The sequence below is a fragment of the Artemia sp. Qi Xiang Cuo genome, chromosome 17 (assembly GCF_049724085.1).
Source record: "Artemia sp. Qi Xiang Cuo chromosome 17, ASM4972408v1, whole genome shotgun sequence".
Classification (NCBI taxonomy): Eukaryota; Metazoa; Arthropoda; class Branchiopoda; order Anostraca; family Artemiidae; genus Artemia; species Artemia sp. Qi Xiang Cuo.
The window spans coordinates 54526550-54546164 of NC_142810.1; the positions used below are offsets into that span (position 1 = coordinate 54526550).

A 19615-nucleotide genomic window follows, 5' to 3' on the forward strand; every position below is an offset into this window, starting at 1 on the left:
CACTTTTTGCAATGTGCACGTGAAACTGTAGTGTATACCATGTGAGGGAGTACTGACTCTCTTTAAAAAGGTGTAGAGCTTCTATAGAATAGCATAGTAATTCCTAGGGGCTTGATAGAAATGGAACAGAGGACTCTACTAACCTCTACAATAGGGTTCTCTGATACGCTGAATCTGATGGTGTGATTTGAGATTATTGATCATTGAGGTCACTTGACTTTTAGGGGCTGTTTTCCCCTTTTTTGAAAATCAGGAAAGTTTTCTCAGGCTCGTAGCTTTTGATGGGTAAAATTAAACTTAATGATTTTTATATATTTGAAATCAGCATACAAATTCAATTCTTTGGATATATCTATTGGTGTAAAAATTCCATTTTTTAGAGTTTCGGTTACTATTAAGACGGGTCGCTCCTTACTTACAGTTCGTTACCACGTACTGCTTGATACCTATTTTTATAATAAGACAGCCTTGCTTGTTTACCCTGGCTGTCTGCCAAATGAAAAGCAGATATACTATGCAATCTTGACATAGTGGAGTTTGTTTGTCATTGGAAATTACCTTAGCTTAATTTGACTACAAAACAATCCAAAAATATCATTGTAGAAGTTTAAAACCCATATATGTAAATGTTTGGAATTGTAAAACAACTGGGAACTACAAGGAATATAGACATTTAAAATATTTTTGCTAGTTTGGGAGAAAAGGAGACGCCTCAAAGGGTGAATTTTAATACCAAAACATCCCAACTCTCAATGAGCCTTTAAATATATAAAGAATTCGTTCTAAGAAAGAGACAAGAGGAGGATGGAGGTAAAAATTGATGGGCAACCCCCATGGCCGTATTCAGAACTTTTGTTTGGGGGTTTATTTTCTCGGGAAGAGGGGGAGAAAAAACTTTAAAAAACACACCAAAACTGTGAAATTGATGTTTAAAATCTCTTGATTTCTGGGAGTATATCTGGTCTACGCTGTTATTATGAAAATAAAGAGAAACAATAAACCTCAAAATGAGCAGAATTTATTCTGCATAGGAGGGGGAGTGTCCCAACCTCATCCCTACCTCCGCCTCATGGGCGTAGAAACTTCGGAGATTGATCTTTTTATCAGAAATTGAGAGTTCTAGTTCTTTCTTTTAAGTCAAAAGTGATAGGAAATGAATCAGCTGCTGGGGGGGGGGATACTTTCACGGGAGGTATTTACAGCGGGAGTTTTTTTTGTGCGGGGAGGGGTAGATGCCTAGACCCGTAGACAGTGAAAGGGCGAAGGGAACACCATTAACAGATATTAAAAACGAGACATAAATCTAGCTTTAATGGTTTGTAACGTCCATTTTTATTTTTTTATTTTAAATAGCTTTTTTATGAATCAGCTTGACAGGCATTTATATCATGACTTTAAAAAACAAACAAATCCAACAAGGGTGAACAAGTGAAGATTCTAAGTTGTGTTTTACTTAATGATATTGTCTCGTACTTGTAGAATATATATATATATATATATATATATATATATATATATATATATATATATATATATATATATATATATATATATATATATATTATATAAATGGGACTAGTGACGATGCTAAAAGAAGAATAACCAAGGCTCAAGGTGTTTTTTCATAATGAATTTTTTTTTGAAGAATAGGAAGATAAGTCTGCAAACCAAGATTAGAATGTTGGAAGCTACAGAGATGACAAGTGGTCAAATATGGCTCTGAAGTATGGGCACTCCAAAAAGCGGAAGAAAATTTGCTAGATGTTTTCCAGAGAAATTGCCTACGGATTGTTCTGGGTACCCGGCTGACAGACCGTATTTCAAACATTACGCTGTACGAAAAGAGTGGTTCAATCCCATTTTCTAGGGCTACAATGAGAGAAATAATGAGATGGCCAGGGCAGGTTCTGCGGATGAAGGAAGACATATTGCCGAATATTGTCCTTTCCGGCACAGCCGTCTAGGGATAAACAGAAAGCAGGTCACCCGCCGTTGGGGTGGGAAGATGTCATAAAGAAAGACTTATAGGAAATGAGAACTTTCTGGGAGGGTGTAAAGAGGGAGGATTTGAATCGATTGGGATGGAAGAAGATCTTGCGCAGCTTTGTTGGTCTCGGTGGTACGGTGAGTTGTTAGCAGTAGTAGCATCCTTTCGGCCTTGTGAGGCCCTTGTTGAGAGATCTTCGCTCTGGATTGTTTTAAAGATGTGGTTGAACTCAGAAAGTTCATAATTCGGCAATGACAATCGGTGACTTCATACTTTCCATTTCATTTTGTAATTTTTGTTACATTACCGAAACAGCGTTTTGAGTATTGTTTTACAAAAATAATTTTTTTTATCGGTACAGTAATTTTTTTTTAAATTAGGTATCGAGACTGGTCCCCATAACAGTCTCCAGAAACAACTTACTCTTTGCCAAAAACTGGGTTATACGCCCTAAGTGTAATGCCTTAGAAACGGCGGTCTGTACGCTCTGAAGGTGTTATGACCTTAGTATTTTTTCTGTAACCTGCAAAGGCGTTATGTACTTAGCAATGACGGTCAGCACGCAGGGCTGGATTTACTAATAGGTCCTAGGGACGCATAATACCAGGGGGGACAATAAGTTTCATTGAGTGATCTTTTTCTTAACAAAAAGTGGATTGATGAGATTTATCATCGAATTGCCAGGTGCACTCTGCTGCCACGCTGCCTATTCACATAAAAGTGATTTTAAAACAGCACAGGAGTTCTGTGGCCACTTATAAACTGTCAAGCGTCTCTCAAGTATGGCAGCTCAGAGGTCGGTATCACCTCTCTCTTTTATCACTTTTAGCTCCTCAGTTGCGTTCTGTTCAGTGCTTCCACTGCCCCCAAGTTTTCAGGGATGTCCCTTAAAATCTCGTAACAACGGAGTAACGAAAACACTTAGGTCTAAAAGCGTCAAAGCTTTATATCCGACCCTGCCGGTACAATTCAAAGGGGGTTATGACCTAAGAAATGATAGTCTGAACGCTTCCAAAGGCGATATGAACTTAGTAATGAATTGAACTTAGTAATAATTATTGGATCTTGCATACTAAAAAAACACTAACTAGGGTAAAGGCACCGATGACTTGACAGTTTTTGTATAAAACCAGTTTTTCCTCTCTAAAAGTCTTAATTTAAAGACTTTTGGTTTGAAAAGGGTGTGAGTATGTAGGAAAAACATCTAGAAACCTAACAGTTTGATTAGAAGTTTGCTCTAAAAAGGGTACAAAACTCCAATTTTCCGAAATTAGAGCATTTTCACGTACAAATTCGACACAACAAAAAAGTTACCTGTTTTCGACGCAAGTCGGAACCCAATTCGACACCCGTATAGGGTGTCGAACCGATGATTCAACAGTTTTTGTAAAAAACCAGTTTTTCTACTCTAGAAGTCTTAATTTAAAGACTTTCCGTTTGAAGAGGGTTTCAGTATGTAGGAACAACATCTAGGAATCTAACTGTTTGATGAGAAGTTGGAAGTTTTGTCTGGAAAGGGTACAAAACTCCAATTTTCTGAAATTAGAGTATTTTCACCTACAAATTCGACACAACAAAAAGTTACCTGTTTTCAACGCCAGCCGGAACCCAATTCGACACGCGTCTAAATACTTGGGGAATGCTTGTGGGCTGAGCCTGGTTTATTTGAAATATATATTCTTGTTTCTTTGTTTTTCTTCAACTTCATTTAATCTATAAAAGTATAAAAGTCTATGCAAAAAGTAGAAGTAATAAGACTAACAAAATTGTTTTAAGTATGTTGTATTTGGTATAAGAAAATCTGTACAAAAAATTTTAATATACATTATTAAATACAAAAAAAATTATTATAACAAATTTAGTATAACAAAATTATTTCAGTAGCATTTCGGAAGGGATAGGGTCTGGGAAAACGGGAGTGGATTTCAAGAAATTTAAGAAGTTTATTTGATTTAGTGGATTTTATTTTCATAAGCAGATTCTTAGTTTCGTCCAAAACATGGGCCTATGCGTCATTTCGTATAAGATTTTGTATTTGATAAAATTTGTATTTTTTGTTCGGATGAAGGATAAATAAGGGTATAATCTAAAAAAATCTGGGGGGGGGGCAAAACGAGGTCTGGGGGGGGGCAACTGCCCCCCTGTCCCATAGCAATTTACGCCCCTGCATGGTATGAGGCCAAGCGGCAATTCCTCAAATGATGGAAAAATCTAGTCTCTGTAAGTAAAACTTCAAAGTTTAAAAAAAAACCTTTTGTTTAAATGTTCTTTCATCTGAAGTATTATTAGAAATAATAAACATCAAAATCTCTCGTTGCGCAGAAAGCACCTGTAAATTTGACAGCTATGGTGCCTATGGTTTCGTCAGTGGATCCTGGAATTTCGACACCTATTATTTCTCATCTGTTTTACATGTTCAGTGAAGTTTCGACAGTCACCTATATTTCGACAGGGCCTGTTTCTGTCTGTCAAAAATTTCGACAAGGTTACTACAAGATATTCACCAAAGAAATAAATCCCTTGATAGAAGCCGATATTTACGCTTGAATGCGGCTGAAGGAACATTTTTAGTCTGCCAGTCTGCCACTACATCGAACAAGAATTTTCGACACTTGGAACCTAGTTTCAACAATGCAATTTCTGTTGCCATTTTCATTTAATTTTATCAAGAAAAAGTTAATGTGGCTACATTTCAGAGAAGATCAGATGTATCTCGACACATTGGCGCTTATTCCAACTTTTTCTAGCAATAAATAACCAAGTAATGACAGTTTGAACATTACATATCTGAAAAATTGTCGGGAGTTCCTTTTGTGTTGAAAACAGGAAACTGACCGAATTGAATGTTCTTTTCTTATCTGGGTGTACCAGATATAGTGTCCACGTTTCACACCATTGAAATATAACAACGGCTCCAAGAGATGGCGCTCTAAGTCACGGCTAAGCAGAGCTATCCCCTTCTGAAGGAAAATTTTGACAGTGGTTCCAAAATTGCACTGTTAAATCCTTAGTGCCTTTACCCTATATTACATCTTTAGTCAAAGACTACTAAAAGAAATCAAAAGATTTTTTCCAAGCTTGGATAATCCTATAACTACTTTCATAATGATATATATATATATATATATATATATATATATATATATATATATATATATATATATATATATATATATATATATATATATATATATATATATATATATATATATATATATTTATATACATGAATTTGAGTGTATACTCACTAGACTTTTTTTTTAGGGATATTATTAATCAAGATTAATTGATTCTATCCTTCTAATAGACAAAAAAATTTTTGAAATACAGAATGAAGTCCAAAGAATTTCCTTGGATATTGGGTGTAGGTTTAACTCAAGCTACCACAAAATAAACTTTAATTAGTTTATATTTACGAAAATAATGTTGATTGTCATACAGACCGGTTTTCCAGAATTTTTTGGTATGGCAATCTTGCCTTGTTTATCACAAAACGAAAAAAGCTTTGGTAAATATATTATCTATACATGCATAATTGCTGAAACAAATTGGAGGAACAAAAGATGTATTTAATGTACTTATTTGACAGACAAACAAAACGATATGACTGGAAATCGATAACCTTTAAAGTGGAAAATCTTATGATTTTTTTTTCTACAATAAGAAAACTCAAAACTTTTTTAGGTTTAAAGGTTAATATATTTCTATGATGGGCCTTGGTTCTCTATTCCGCCAATAACAGTGAATGAATTTTTAATACTACCTTTGAATAAATAATCTTGGATTTTAATAGATATTGAAAAAATTCGTAGTATAAATCAGCAAATCGGTGATTTTTCAACATTTTTCTTTGCATAAAATTCAAAATAAACAGCTGTATGTCAAAATAACAGATTTTATTGCAAAATTCAGGATGTTTCTTACTTCATCACGAGACTTCTAGAAGGAGAAGGAGGCATCAAGCCATATTGAACCAGTCAATCAATCAATCAATCAATCATTTTATTATTAACATATACATGTATATAATTGATATAGGCCCATGGGGAGACAAGCTCGAAAAACTAGGCCTAGACAAAGATACAATAAAAAATTTTACGCTACAATACAAAGATAATTACGACGGCAAAGATACAATAATACAACAATAATGTGAAAGTAGCAGCTAGTCCAGGATCCAAATATAAATATAAATATATAAAAAAAAAAAGAGAGATCAATATTATTAAATATAAATTTATACTAAAAGATAGCCGAGAGGCCCACATTCACTTAGAACAACAATCCAAACAAATAACTTAATCATATTAAAAAGACACTTAATTAAAAATAATCCTGAAGTAAATGAAATTTAAGATTCCTTTTTAGTAAATGGATAGAAGAAAATTTATCAATAAAATCCTTGTGAGCATCCCAGCACCGGGCTATTGACACAAACGGGGCGAATTTAGATCTCTCAGTACTATACTTGTCAATGTAGATACTCGTTTTTTGTCGCGTGTTATAACGATGTAAATCTTGTGATCGTGAGAACAAACTTTGATTGAGGTAATATGGCGGTAAATTTTATTAATGTCATAATTAAATTTGAAAATAATTGCTCCAAAAGTAAATTGTTGAGAAACTGGAAGTATATCTAAATAAGTATATAAAGATGCTGTAGAAGACTTATTTGGAAGTGAAATAAGCGATGAAATAAAAAGTTTGAGGATTCTTACTGCTTTATTTTGTAAAATCTGTATTGGTTTAATATGGCTTTTAAATGTAGATAAATATACTAGAGAACAATAATTAATACTAGCCTAAATCAGAGCAAAATAAATACTTTGTAAATCAGAGTGGGTCAAATAATACTTCAACCTCCTCATTAAACCAACCTTCTTTGAAATCTTTAAGATTATATTTTGAATGGTTCATTTAAAAGATAATCTTTCATCAATCATAAGTCCAAGGTACTTTATCGCATTCACCCGAGATATTGATAATAGATACTTTGAAGAAGTAACTCGGGTAATACGAGGGCATATATTTGACTTCCTGCCGTAAATTATGAAATTAATTTTTGAGCAATTCAAAGCAATAAAATTTGCAGAACACCATTCAAGAACATTGGAAAATGCAGTATCAAGTTTTGCCTCCAACTCCTCGTCATTCCTCTCAGAAATTTAAACTGCCGTATCATCAGCAAAATGTGTGCTGAGACATGGGATTGCCAAAGCGCGGTGAAAATCATTTATATAAACTAGAAAAAGCAGAGGACCTAGGATAGAGCCCTGAGGCACCCCAACCATGGAGGACTGAGGAACAGGCGAAAAGAGAAAATTACCTCCATCTATTCGTTGCTTTCTCTTATCAAGATAAGATTTAACTAGATCCAACGCCGGTCCGCGCAGACCACAATTATCCAATTTACAAAAAAGAATACAATGGGATATTGTATCGAATGCTTTTTTAAAATCCAAATATATTGTTGCTGGAATTTCAACTCTATCTAAGCATTCATGAATATATTGGATGAGAGCAATGATAGCGTGTTCAGTATTGTGTCCAGACCTAAAACCAAACTGGGAGTAGTAGTAGTTTAATACACAGGACTTCAAAGCTAACAGAGAATAAAACCTGAATAATTTGGCTGAAACAAATTCGAGGAACAAAATATGTATTTATTTGACAGAAATACACACAAAATTACTTAAATTCAATTGGCTTTGAAAGCGGAAAGGTTTTTTTTACACAGATGTAAAAGCTTAGAAGGGGGGGGGGGGAGGGTAGGGCCAATCATTTTAAAGAAGGGTCATAAAGCTCTATTCCGCTTATGACTAATTGAAAATTTATTAATTGTATAAGAAGACAAAATATTAATCTTTAATTTTGATATTTCTCAAGAGGGGAGGCTTACTGATTTTGCTTGGATATGTCAAGAGGAAAAATATTTCTTTACAGTCACATTAAATTGCTCGAATAGGCAGACTATGCCGGAAAATTCAAATAAACATATAAATATATTGAAATACAACAGTGAATGTGGTATTTAGAATATATTTTTCCATCACTTGATATGTGAGGGGGACGGCTACAGCACTCTCAAATCCTCTAAAGAAACGAGTTTACCTGTAAGCAAACGGCTCCCAATATGACAGAGAATTTATCATTTTTTTCAAACTTATTTTGAGCAGCACTGCTTTCCTTTGTATATATCTCCGTATTTCTTTACTGTCCAGAAGATCCTGAACACTCAAATTTTAATTCAATTTATAAGGATGACAGATTATGAATAGGTAAATCAAGAAATTCCAATTTTTTCAATATTAATCTTGGCAAAATAATAAACTTTCTTAATAATCAGGTTGCATTTTTCAACACACAACCTCTGAAGGGGAGGGGGGGGGGATATTCAACCATATTGAAGTAGCAGTTTAATATTGAGAATTCTAAAACAACCAAACTAGAAAACCTGAAAAATTTGGTTTGCTTCCCCCATGTTGGGGGAAGATTGAATGTATTTATTCGACGAAACAATTAACAACACACTCGCGAAAATTAAGAACACATTCACGAAAACTAACAACATAACAAAACAACACTGTTCATGTCAGCTACCAACTGATTTTTTTTTTTACTTGTTTCCGTTACTAGTAGAAATTTATGGACTTAATTCAGCTTACAATAAGCAATCTAAAATTTAATCAGAACTTTTGAATGTGTTCAACATAATCCATTGAATGCTTAATTCAAATTAATTAGAATTAAAAAGTCACTTAAACACTTGTTAGTTTTTCAGCGATTTCTATGGCCAATAGATTTTGAGGAAGGGTGCTGACCCTTAGTTGCGTCTCAGGCACGTTAATTACAATGGGACAGGGGGAGTCCCTCCAGTCTATTATATTAAATAAATAAAAAACTTTTTTCAACTTAAAGTAAGGGGCAATATTAAAATTAAAACAAACAAAAATTGCTCCATATATGAAAGGAATTGCATATGCTTCAATCCCTCGCTCTTCACGTTAAAGTGTTAGTACTTTAATAAAACTTAAGGAACTGGGACAAAATGTCAAAATTAAGCATAAAAAGCGAAGTATTGAGGAGGGAGCAGCCCGTCTCATGTGCAGAATCCATTCTTTTAATTTAAATATTGCTCCTTATTTTCAGTTGAAAAAAAACATGTCTTTTGTTTACTTATTGTCGGATCATTTCTTTAAATAATGCCGGGAAATCCACAATTTTCCTCCATGGAAAAAATAAATTCCAAAAAGGTAGATACCGAGTCTATTGAGTTTTGAATTTGATTAATTTTGTGGAAATGATGAGAAACTTAGTGCCAAGCCATGGCTAATTAGAGCAAAGCTAAGACATATAGTTACTGTGAGAGGCAAAGCTGGCATAACTTCTTCGAAGTTGTATAGAAATGATTAATTTCACTTGTTTATGATAGACTATTATCCATCTTAGAGCAGAACTAGCGTAGACAGACATAGAGAAAGGGTAACTCAAATAGTATATCAGTTTTGTGAGCCATTTCAAAACAATTTGACACTAAAAAGATGATTCAACGATAAAATGAAATTTTACTTAGAACCCAACAAGAAGTCGAAGAGAAGAGTATTGAGCGGCTAGCTGAGACACACTTGAGGCGTAGGCTTTCATCTGTTCAGAAGATCAGCACAGCCAGTCATTGAAAGGAGATCAGCAACGGCAGTTTGAACTAGTTTCCATTTAAATTCCATATGCACAGCATCTTTTGGGTCCAAGAAACAGCTTCAATAATTTTGCATTTTTGAACATTTGTTTGAACTTATGGATCTGTTTGGGGAATTTGTGTGCATCCATTATTGCACATGCATTTTTGAACAGCCACTATAGTTTCGACCGAGCGTTAAGTGACATCTATCTTTACCCTGTAATGAGGCAGTGGCTTGGAGACAGCCTTTCAATAGCAAGGAGGAGTACAAAGAAACCGGCACAACTCTTTTCAAATCATTTGCACAGTCATTTTATGAAGAAAGTAACACAAAGCTTGTTAACAGAAATGAAAAATGCCTCAATCGCTAAGGCGATTATCTAAAGAGATAACCCTGATTGTAGATCACGTTTGGCAATAAAACACATTTTATGTTCACCCCTGTTTCCTTTATCGGCAGTTTTCGTTCAAATGAAGTTTTGTAGTAAAACATTCTGCTGTCAAACTAAGAAACACATTTTTTTTTTGTGCTTAAAAAATTGACATTGGATTCACTAAAAAGTTACCACAAGTGACCTCGCATATGAAATAATAAATTTACTAAAATAATAATTCCTGTCACAATCATTTTCTAAACTTAAAAGATTTAGTAATATAGTAACTAGTCTCACCAAAGATCCAACATCTAAGATTGAGAATATACAAAGAAGGGATTTCAAAATTGCTCTTGGTTCTTCCTTCAGAATTTGTAAGGACTCAGTTCAACTTAGCTTAGCCTGACTTCCTTGTGAATAAGACGACAAAAATCTACCAAGCAGTTTAAACTGAATTGTCTAATGTCTGACTTTTGTCTTTACATCCTTCCTCCCTCGTTGTACAGATAAAGTGAAATTCGATGATGTAACAAGACTCGAGTGTTGTAAACACTAATTACAGTGGGACACAGAGAGTCAAATATAAAGTCAAATTAATTTACTAAACAATCCACTTACGCCGTCTTAAGCATAGTGTTTTCGTTGAGGCCATTTTGAGATTTCTTAAATTTTTCTTGGAGCAAGAAACTGCTTAGTGTTTTCAATGAATACGAAAACAACAGCGAAAGAAAATTATCAAAAGAACAAATTTTTATATCAAAGAAAAATATGAAAAAATTGACAATTATAATATGGCTCGTACACTGAGTAATTTCACAATATAATTGATTATTAACACTTTACTTTGATAGGACTCCAATTTTTCCTGTGGTTTTCAAGCTATTGGAAAATAAAGATTTTTGACGTATTTGAACCTAATTTACTTACAAACTAATACTTTCCATTTCTTTTTTTTGTGCGGTAAGGTAGGAACCACATGACCTTTTTTTTGTTAAATGGTTGGATACTTAAAAATCCTGATAGTCATGCTTTTTTAACACTGAATACTTCTATTTGAGTTGAAATTACCCATTTAAATAGATATTTCACCAGGCACTATAAATTAGAAGGCAAAATAGGCACTAAGAAAGAAGAAAATCGGCACTGGCTCTTCTGTGGTTTTACAAATGCAAGAGTTCTCAGATAAAGATCGAGTCTTCCTTGTCAAAGAATCAGAAAGACCAGAAATTTTTACACATACATATAGAAAAGCGTTAGTTCAGACCAGAGAATTAACTTGCATGGAAAAGCTCTAACTATTCCACGTCTATCTCAACTTCTGTCTAAAAAAATCACTATTCCATCCGAGGTTTTTATTGTAAACTATTAAATATCAGACTTCTTTTTAGAATGTGTTTTTAGGTGATGTTTCAGGTTCGGCTTCTCTGGAAATTCTCTCTTGTATAAATTACATTTGAATAGTTTCTCACCAGAATGGAGTCTTTGATGGATATTCAAAGTGCTTGATGAAGTAAAGCATTTCTTACATATCTCACATTTAAAAGGCTTTTCACGTGTGTGTACAACTTGATGGCTGTTCAATTTGCTTGGTGAAGAAAAGCATTTCTTACATATCTCACATTTAAATGGGCTCTCACCTGTATGAAGTCTTTGATGGATATTCAAATAGCTTGACGAAGAAAAGCATTTCTTACATATCTCACATTCATATAGTATCTCACCTGAATGAAGTATTTGTTGGATATTCAATGTGTCTGTTATAGTAAATGATTTATTACACATCTAACACTTATATGACCTCTCATCTGTATGCATTATTTGATGCAGTTTTAATTTACTTGGTATAGCAAAGGATTTCTAGAAAATCTCGCATATAAATGAGCTCTCACATGTATGCACTATTTGATGCTTTATTCAATGACTTGATGAAGGAAAGCATTTCTTACATGTCTCACATTCAAATGACCTCTCACCTGTATGCACTTTTTGGTGCCTATTCAAATCGCTTGATCTGGAAAAGCATTTCTTACACACCTCACATTTAAATGGGTTCTCACGTGTATGCACTATTTGATGTTTTTTCAAATTGGTTGGGGAAGGAAAGCAGTTGTTACATAGATTACCTTCCTATATATTTTTTCCTGTGTGTATACTTTTATGTCTTTCTAATTTTCTCTGCTTTTTACTGTGTAAGTATGTTTTCGGATCGTCTAAACCTTTTTCATCATATTCTGATTTTAATGAATTTGAGAAGCCGTTTCCAGATGGATTCTGTGAAACTACTGATTCATTTTCCTGCAGGTCTAGTTCAGAAATTTTTGGCAAAAAGTGATCTTGTAACACTAGATGTTGTCTCATATCACCAATAGATTCTCTTAAACAAATGACACATTTCCTTGTCGCTCCCATTTGGTGTTCCAAGAAATGAACAACAAAATTGCTGTAATCACGAACCACTGCAGGGCAGACATCACACTCTATTGGTGAAAGCTCTTCACAGACAGTGTCAATGTGAAGATCTAAGATCACAAGGGAGTTCTCTACTTTTCCACAGCAGCCGCAACGCCAGAGTCCAACTGTTAATTCTTCAATAGACTTCTCTGTCAGTTTTTTCACCATAACGATCAGTTTTGGACCTAAGAGTATTTGCTGACTCATACTTATCAGACACGCACACCGTGGACTGCATCATCCCTGTAGTAAAAAAAAATTGAATTAAGTTTGTACTGGCCGATATTAAGTATCTATATCGATATATCACACTAAATATCGATATCGAATATTGAAACGAAAATATCAAATATCGAAAACGATATTCTTTGTTTTTTTTTTGTATCTACCGGTGAATCCATAAGAAAAGATCCAACAGAGAAAATTGTTTCGTAAAAGGTCCAGAAAAAGAATAATGTATTAAATCCATTGACTCATCTATGCTGATACACAGCATGCACAGCTGTATCCAGAATTTCACACAGCCTGTTCGCAAACTATGTTTAGTGAGGGCTCTCAAATGTTGCTAAAATCCTCCGAAAGGCTTGGGTAGATAAAATACCTTCGAGGCATATAGGCCTTTTTTTAGATCACATTCGTCACGATTGCCCAATAATTGGATTTGCGTTACAAAAACTTACAGATAACCTCTAACGATCTTCTCCAAGTGGGGAGTTAAATAGCCATAGATATGGAATTGACCTTTCTAGACTCTGAATCAAGTGTAGCAAGTGCCATGACAAACGCTTCAAGTCAGTCACTACAGAATCAAGCCAGTTTGTGGGATTACATAAAGAAGTTTCAGTAGTCAATGCAAGGCAAGCGTCGTCAGCAGTTGCATCTGTCACGGCTTTCCGGATTCTCAGTAGGGAGACTTTAGCTCCAAGAAAAACTGATCCACTCAAGTCAAGGAAATCTAGTAATATTGGTCTCAGAGATACCTCTATAAACTTGCCATAAAATTAATGTCAATGTCCTTTCTAAAAGTGAATTCCAAGCCTGATCATATAGTTCGTGGCAACAAACTGTACGTAAGGAGCAGCTCGGCCAAATAACAACCGAAGCTCTAAAGCACGGAATTTTGATAACAATAGGTACTTCGAGTGAATTGGATTTTACACCGACTCATGATATATAATATTTATCTAGTATATAATATTTATCTAGTATCATTTACCCATCACAAGTCATGTAAGTCTGAGAAATTTTTTATAACTTTTGACAAAGGGCGATAAACGTCCATAAACACGACACACACACCTATAAAGACTAAGAATCTTAATAAAAATCGCCCCATCAGATTGGGAATATTAGATAATCTCATTGTACGGTTTTTTAGTTTCAATATGAAAAAAATATTGATTTGTGTAATTTTTGCAGCAATAAATATCATGTATGTGGGTTTTTTGTTTTTTTTTGTAAGGGTTATAGTATCAAAACACGTTTAATATAAGAAAGAGTTAGGCCTCTCTCAAACGGATCTATCAGTTTTATTTAACTAATTTTTGAACAAAAAGAATAGAAGGCGGCTAGAACCCCCTATCAAGACCCCTTTTTCCCAAAGTCATCCGATCAAAATTTTTAGACGGCCATTATGATCAGCAGAGTTGTGAAGTCCAATCATTCATGCCTTCGCGGATGACACGGCCCTCGAACTCCCAGGTGAAAGGTTATAAGTTATGAAATATGTGCAGTGTCTAAATTTAGTATTTGTTTTTGGGAAGTAAACAGACATTTTATGAGAGGATGACTTTTCTGCAGGGTAAATTTTCAAGAGACGATTTATCCATTGGGAGGGATGTATGAGTTCATTCCAGGATGAACTTTCAAAGGAAATTCACCCACGGGAGACTTTACACGAATTATTATACTAAATTATTTGTATTTTACTAGTTTGTCTGTGTAAGCTAAATTTGAACGGTGGTTACATACCTGTTAAAATGCCTAGGGAAATAGTTAAAAGGATTTGACATTGAAGCGGGGATTTTTGCGTGGGGGGGAGGGGAGATTTTTGGATGAGAGATTAAATAGGGGGGAATTTTACATGGAGAAAATTTACATTGAGACACTTAGAGGAGAGAATTTACAGGAAACATTATCCATGGAGGAAGGACTTCCGGCATGATATGAAAAACAAATAAATAAATAGTTTTTTCAAAAAAAAGTAAGGAGCAACAATCGAAGTTAAAACGAGCAAAAAGTGTTTCGTTTATTAAACTTGGGGTCCTCTCTCCAATACCTCATTTTTATGATATTTGTAACCCCCCCCCCAAGTAATTAAGAATAACACCAAAAAAAGAGCCTTTTAATTAGAATCAGGATATTTTTAAAATAAGAAAAGACTATTTTGAGTGAATAAAGTTGTATTAAGGATATAAGTTATTCTCCCTCATGCACAGAACAATTTCTGTTCTTCTAAGTTTTGATGTAGCTCCGTACTTTCAGTGGAAAAAAAAAAAAAATAATTTTTTTACTTAACTGAATAAAAAAAAATACTGTTAATTTATTAAAATGCTGATTATTTCTAAAAGCCATAAATAACCAAAAAAAAAAAAATACCAAAAAAAAAAAAAATTACAATTTTTGTTATTGAATTTTGGCAAAACTTAAAGTTAATCTGAGCAAAAAACTAATCAGAAACATCGAAATCGATATAACGATTATCAAAAGTCAAAATTGAAAACATCGATATCTCATTTATTCGAATTATCATTCACCACCAGCAATAGTAGCAACAGTAGCAGAATTAATGATGTATAAGTATTAGTATTAGTAGAAGCAATATTAATAGGAATAGCAGCATGTGGCCTATATTTTGACTTTTGGTCAACTTTTCGTCAATTAATTAAAAAAAACTTTCCAAAAATAAGTTTTTCAAAGAAAAGTAAAGGCCATTTTAAACTTAAGCTCAGGAGGTACAAATACCTGTTAATATTCAAACTCAAAACGACCAGAAATTACTATTAAAGAATAAATGAAACCCAAAACGAACAGAAATTAAATAAACAATCATAGCAAAAGAAAAAAAATACAACAAGTAATAATATAAATTAATAAATAGATCTTAAAGCGAGTAATGCTTAGATTGAATATGAAAATCAAGCTTAAAACGAAAACAAATATTTTGCTATTAAATCATAAATGAAACTTAAAACGAACAGAAATTAAATAAACATCAATGCGAACAAACATACAATATATGTAGAGATGACCCTGCAGGTCCGAACAGGGCACCAAATATGGGCAGAGTCCCTAGGGAGATGGTTTTTGTCAGTGAGAATGAAAAAACAGAATTTTTCTCACTTTTATGGATGTTTCTTGGACGGTTATGTGTGTTGGTCAATTTTTATGTTTTTCATGGATGTCAACAGCAATTCATGTCTTTTTTATGGTATTTGTCAGTAAAAATGGAAAAACAGGAATTTTCTCACTTTTATGGATGTTTCTAGGACGGTCATGTATGCTGGTCGATTTATTCTATGTTTTTATCGGATGTCAACAGTAATTTATGTCTGTTTTATGGTTTTTGTCAGTGAGAATGGAAAAACAGTATTTTTCTCACTTTGATGGATTATTGAGTCTAACGGGGACAGGGTCAATGACACTTCTTTCAAGATCTTGTTGTTATTTTGGCCAAGTGTATGCTCGAGGCGAATGTTATGATCCTGGAATAGGAAACAGTATTTGTTGTTGTTGTTTTGGCCAAGTGCACGCTCGAGGCGAATGTTAAGACCTAACGGAATATTCCCCTTAGTAACAACAAATTAATTCCCATTTCTTGACAAATCAATCAACCATGACATCATCTGTCAGACATTAAAAACTTCGCCTAGAAACAATTCTCCAGGAATAGATTCAAGTCATTAATAAAAACTTTTCCCCGGAAACAATTCTACTGTTCGAACTCCAAAAGATATTAATAGAACTTCGCCGTGGAAACAATTCTCCAAGAAACATCTTAGCGATGAATAGATTAACACGGGAAAGAGTTTCTTAGTAATTTCAAATGTGACAGCGCAGTGATGCCAAAAACGAAAGGAACACGATGAAATTACGTTTAGGGATTATTTGGGCGAAACCGTTTTAGACATTTTAGGGTATTATTTCGGCGAAACAGTTAGAGACATTTTAAAAGATGATTTTACAAGATGTTTTAGAAAAGGATTTGAGGGTGAAACTCTGTGGTCGTTATAATACACAAGTTCCATTTGAACAGTGTTGTGAGGTCCTCTACCTCAACCCCAAATGGCTCCGATCCCCCTACCCCAAACCCAAAGGAAGCCCCCGGTCCTCAAAGGTCCCCCCAGGCTCCCAAAGGGCCCCCGGATCCCCAATGTTATGTTATGTTGTGCTATGTTATGTTATATTATGTTATGCTATGTTATGTTATACCTTTCAAAGACATTTCAGAGCAAGTTCCTTTCTTAATACTGATATTTATGCAGAGTTTCAACTAGCTATGGCTAAGTTTTCTAAAAACAAGCTATTTTCTTGCGAAAACACAAAAAATCAGAAAAGAGTTCTATGTTCCTTTTGTACCTGCGCAAATAGACTAAAAATAAATATATTTATGCACAGTTTTAACTAGCTTTGGATAAATTTTCTAAAGACAAGATACTTTCTTGCGAAAACACACAAAATGTTCAATGTTCCTTCAGTACCTACGCAATTAGACTAAAAATGAAGATATTTATTCACAGTTTCAACTAGCTATGGGTTAGTTTGCTAAAGACAAGCCAGATCAATTCTATTTTTCACGAAAAAATAAAAATTTTCCACTTCAGCTCTGATTTTTCTCAAAGAGATGAAAAAATTTAAAATACTGTTCCAAATTTTTCCTAGAAGATAGAAAGTTCAAGTTTCCCTCTGAATTTTATTAAAGAACTTACTGTTCAATTCTAATTTCTCCAAAGAAAATATAAATCTTCCACTTCAGTTCTTAATTTGACAAAGACACAAGGAAATTTAAAGTTCTATTGAAATTTTTCCGTAGAAGATAGAAAAAGATATACCATAGTTGTGAATATTTTCCCGGAAGATAAAAATTTCTACTTCAATTTTAAATTTTCTCAACGAAGTGAAGAAAAGTTCAAGTTCTAGTCATCATGCAAGATTCCACTTCAGTTCAGATTTTTCTCAAAGAGATGAAAAAATTTAAAAAATACTGTTGCAAATTTTTCATAGAAGATAGAAAGTTCAAGTTATCTTCTGAATTTTATTAAAGAACTTACAGTTCAATTCTAATTTCTCCAAAGAAAATAAAAATCTTCCACTTCAGTTCTTAATTTCACAAACACACAAGGAAATTTAAAGTTCTATTTGAAATTTCTCAATGAATTGAAGAAAAGTTCAAGCTCTCTTTTGAATTTTCTCAATGAAAAAAAAATTAATTTTTGCTCAACTCTATTTTTCCTAATTATACAAAAAGGTTCCACTTCAGTTCAGAGTCTTCCCCAAGCACATACATTTTAAATTGTCCTCCAAATTTTTTGTAGAAGATAGAAAAAATGACACATTGATCGTGAATATTTCACAATGAAGATAAGGAGCTAATTTTGATATTTATGCGAAGAAAAGTTCAAGTTATTTTCCTAAAGATCACTTTGAAAAGTAACAAGTTACAGATCAATTCTATTTTTCAAGAAAAATAAATAATTTCCACTCCAGTTCAGATTTTTCGCAAAGAGAGGGAAAAATTTAAAATTACTGTTCTAAATTTTTCATAGAAGATAGAAACAATTATACATTGATCATTAAAAGTTAACTCAAGTCTGAATTTTATTAAAGAACTTACAGTTCAATTCTAATTTCTCCAGAGAAAAATAAAAATCTTCCACTTCAGTTCTTAATCTCCCAATGACAAAAAGAAATTTAAAGTTCTCTTCTGAATTTTCGTAGAGAAAAGAAAAAAATTATAATTAAATTCAAATTTTTTTCAAAGAAAATAAAAATCTCCAACTTTCTAAGAAATATTCTAAGCGCTGAACATGCTAACGTTTCATAAGCTAATAGTAATATAACAAAGTAATACTTAAAATATTTCTATTGAAGTAACAATATGTAGTAAAAAAACAAAGTTATTTCATAGATATTATTTAGCATCATTAGCAATTTCTGGCAATGCTCTTATTATTTTACTTGCAATGTCACCGACTATTATCATATTATTGTTACAGAGGCAACAGTTTTTGCGTGTTGTCAAAATAGGATTTACAATGTTGGTTCAGCAGTTAGCCCCTCTTTTCCCTACTGATTTCATTCAAATGCGAACACTGGATAGATGGCAATAAGACCTATCAATGACGAACGTGTTACCTGCACCATAAGCTAGAAGTTGCCCATCTTCAACAACTATTATTTTTAAGTTGGTATTCTCTTTGAGCACTAACTTCTCTGGAAATGATACTTTCACATATGCACCTTTTGAATGATGAAAATTCTTGACTACTCCAAAGAAATTTAACTCCTCACTGTCATGACAACGTAGGCACACATTCCCAATAAGATCTCCACTACTACTTGTCCCATAGTTCAAATATATCTCTTTGTCAGCATTCAAGGCAACAATGACTTCAACATCTGCACACACTTTCTTCGAATAATTCATTTTCACGTCTTTTTTTAAAAATATGTGGTGTAGGTGTTTATCCCTCCAATGATTAAAAATTACTGAATTAACGCACGCAATAAACTAGATAGTCTCGATAACCTACCATGGAGTACCACTGGGAAAGCCACTTCCAATGTAAGAGCAACCATAGAATACGTTTACTACACCCGCAAGCATGCATAGTGAGAGAGAAATACAAAGTCGACCTGGGGAGATGTTCCGGCGAGTATGGTTAGCTTAGGTTAGACTAGATTAATTAAGGTTAGATTAGGTTAGGTTAGGTTAAGTCAGGTTAGGTAAGTTAGGTTAGGTTAGGTTAGGTTAGCTAGTAAACATCTCTCCATGTTTAAGTCAGGTTAGGTTAGGTTACATTAGGTTAGGGTAGGTTAAGTTATATTGGATTAGGTTAGGTTAGATTAAGTTAGGTTAGATTAAGTTAGGTTAGGTTAAGTTAGGTTAGATTAAGTTAGGTTAAG

General features: G+C 33.6%; 2 protein-coding genes across 3 annotated transcripts in view; both read right to left on the reverse strand.

Moving 5' to 3' along the window:
• Positions 1-9965, reverse strand: part of LOC148942358 (uncharacterized) — a 32904-nt gene extending 22939 nt beyond the window's left edge. The window contains exon 1 of the mRNA XM_089103009.1: positions 7314-9965. The gene's annotated coding sequence lies outside the window, so the exon portion shown is untranslated. The remainder of the gene's footprint in view (positions 1-7313) is intronic.
• LOC148942355 (uncharacterized) overlaps positions 1-19615 on the reverse strand; it is a 225903-nt gene that overhangs the window by 144366 nt on the left and 61922 nt on the right. The gene's annotated exons all lie outside the window — the stretch shown is intronic.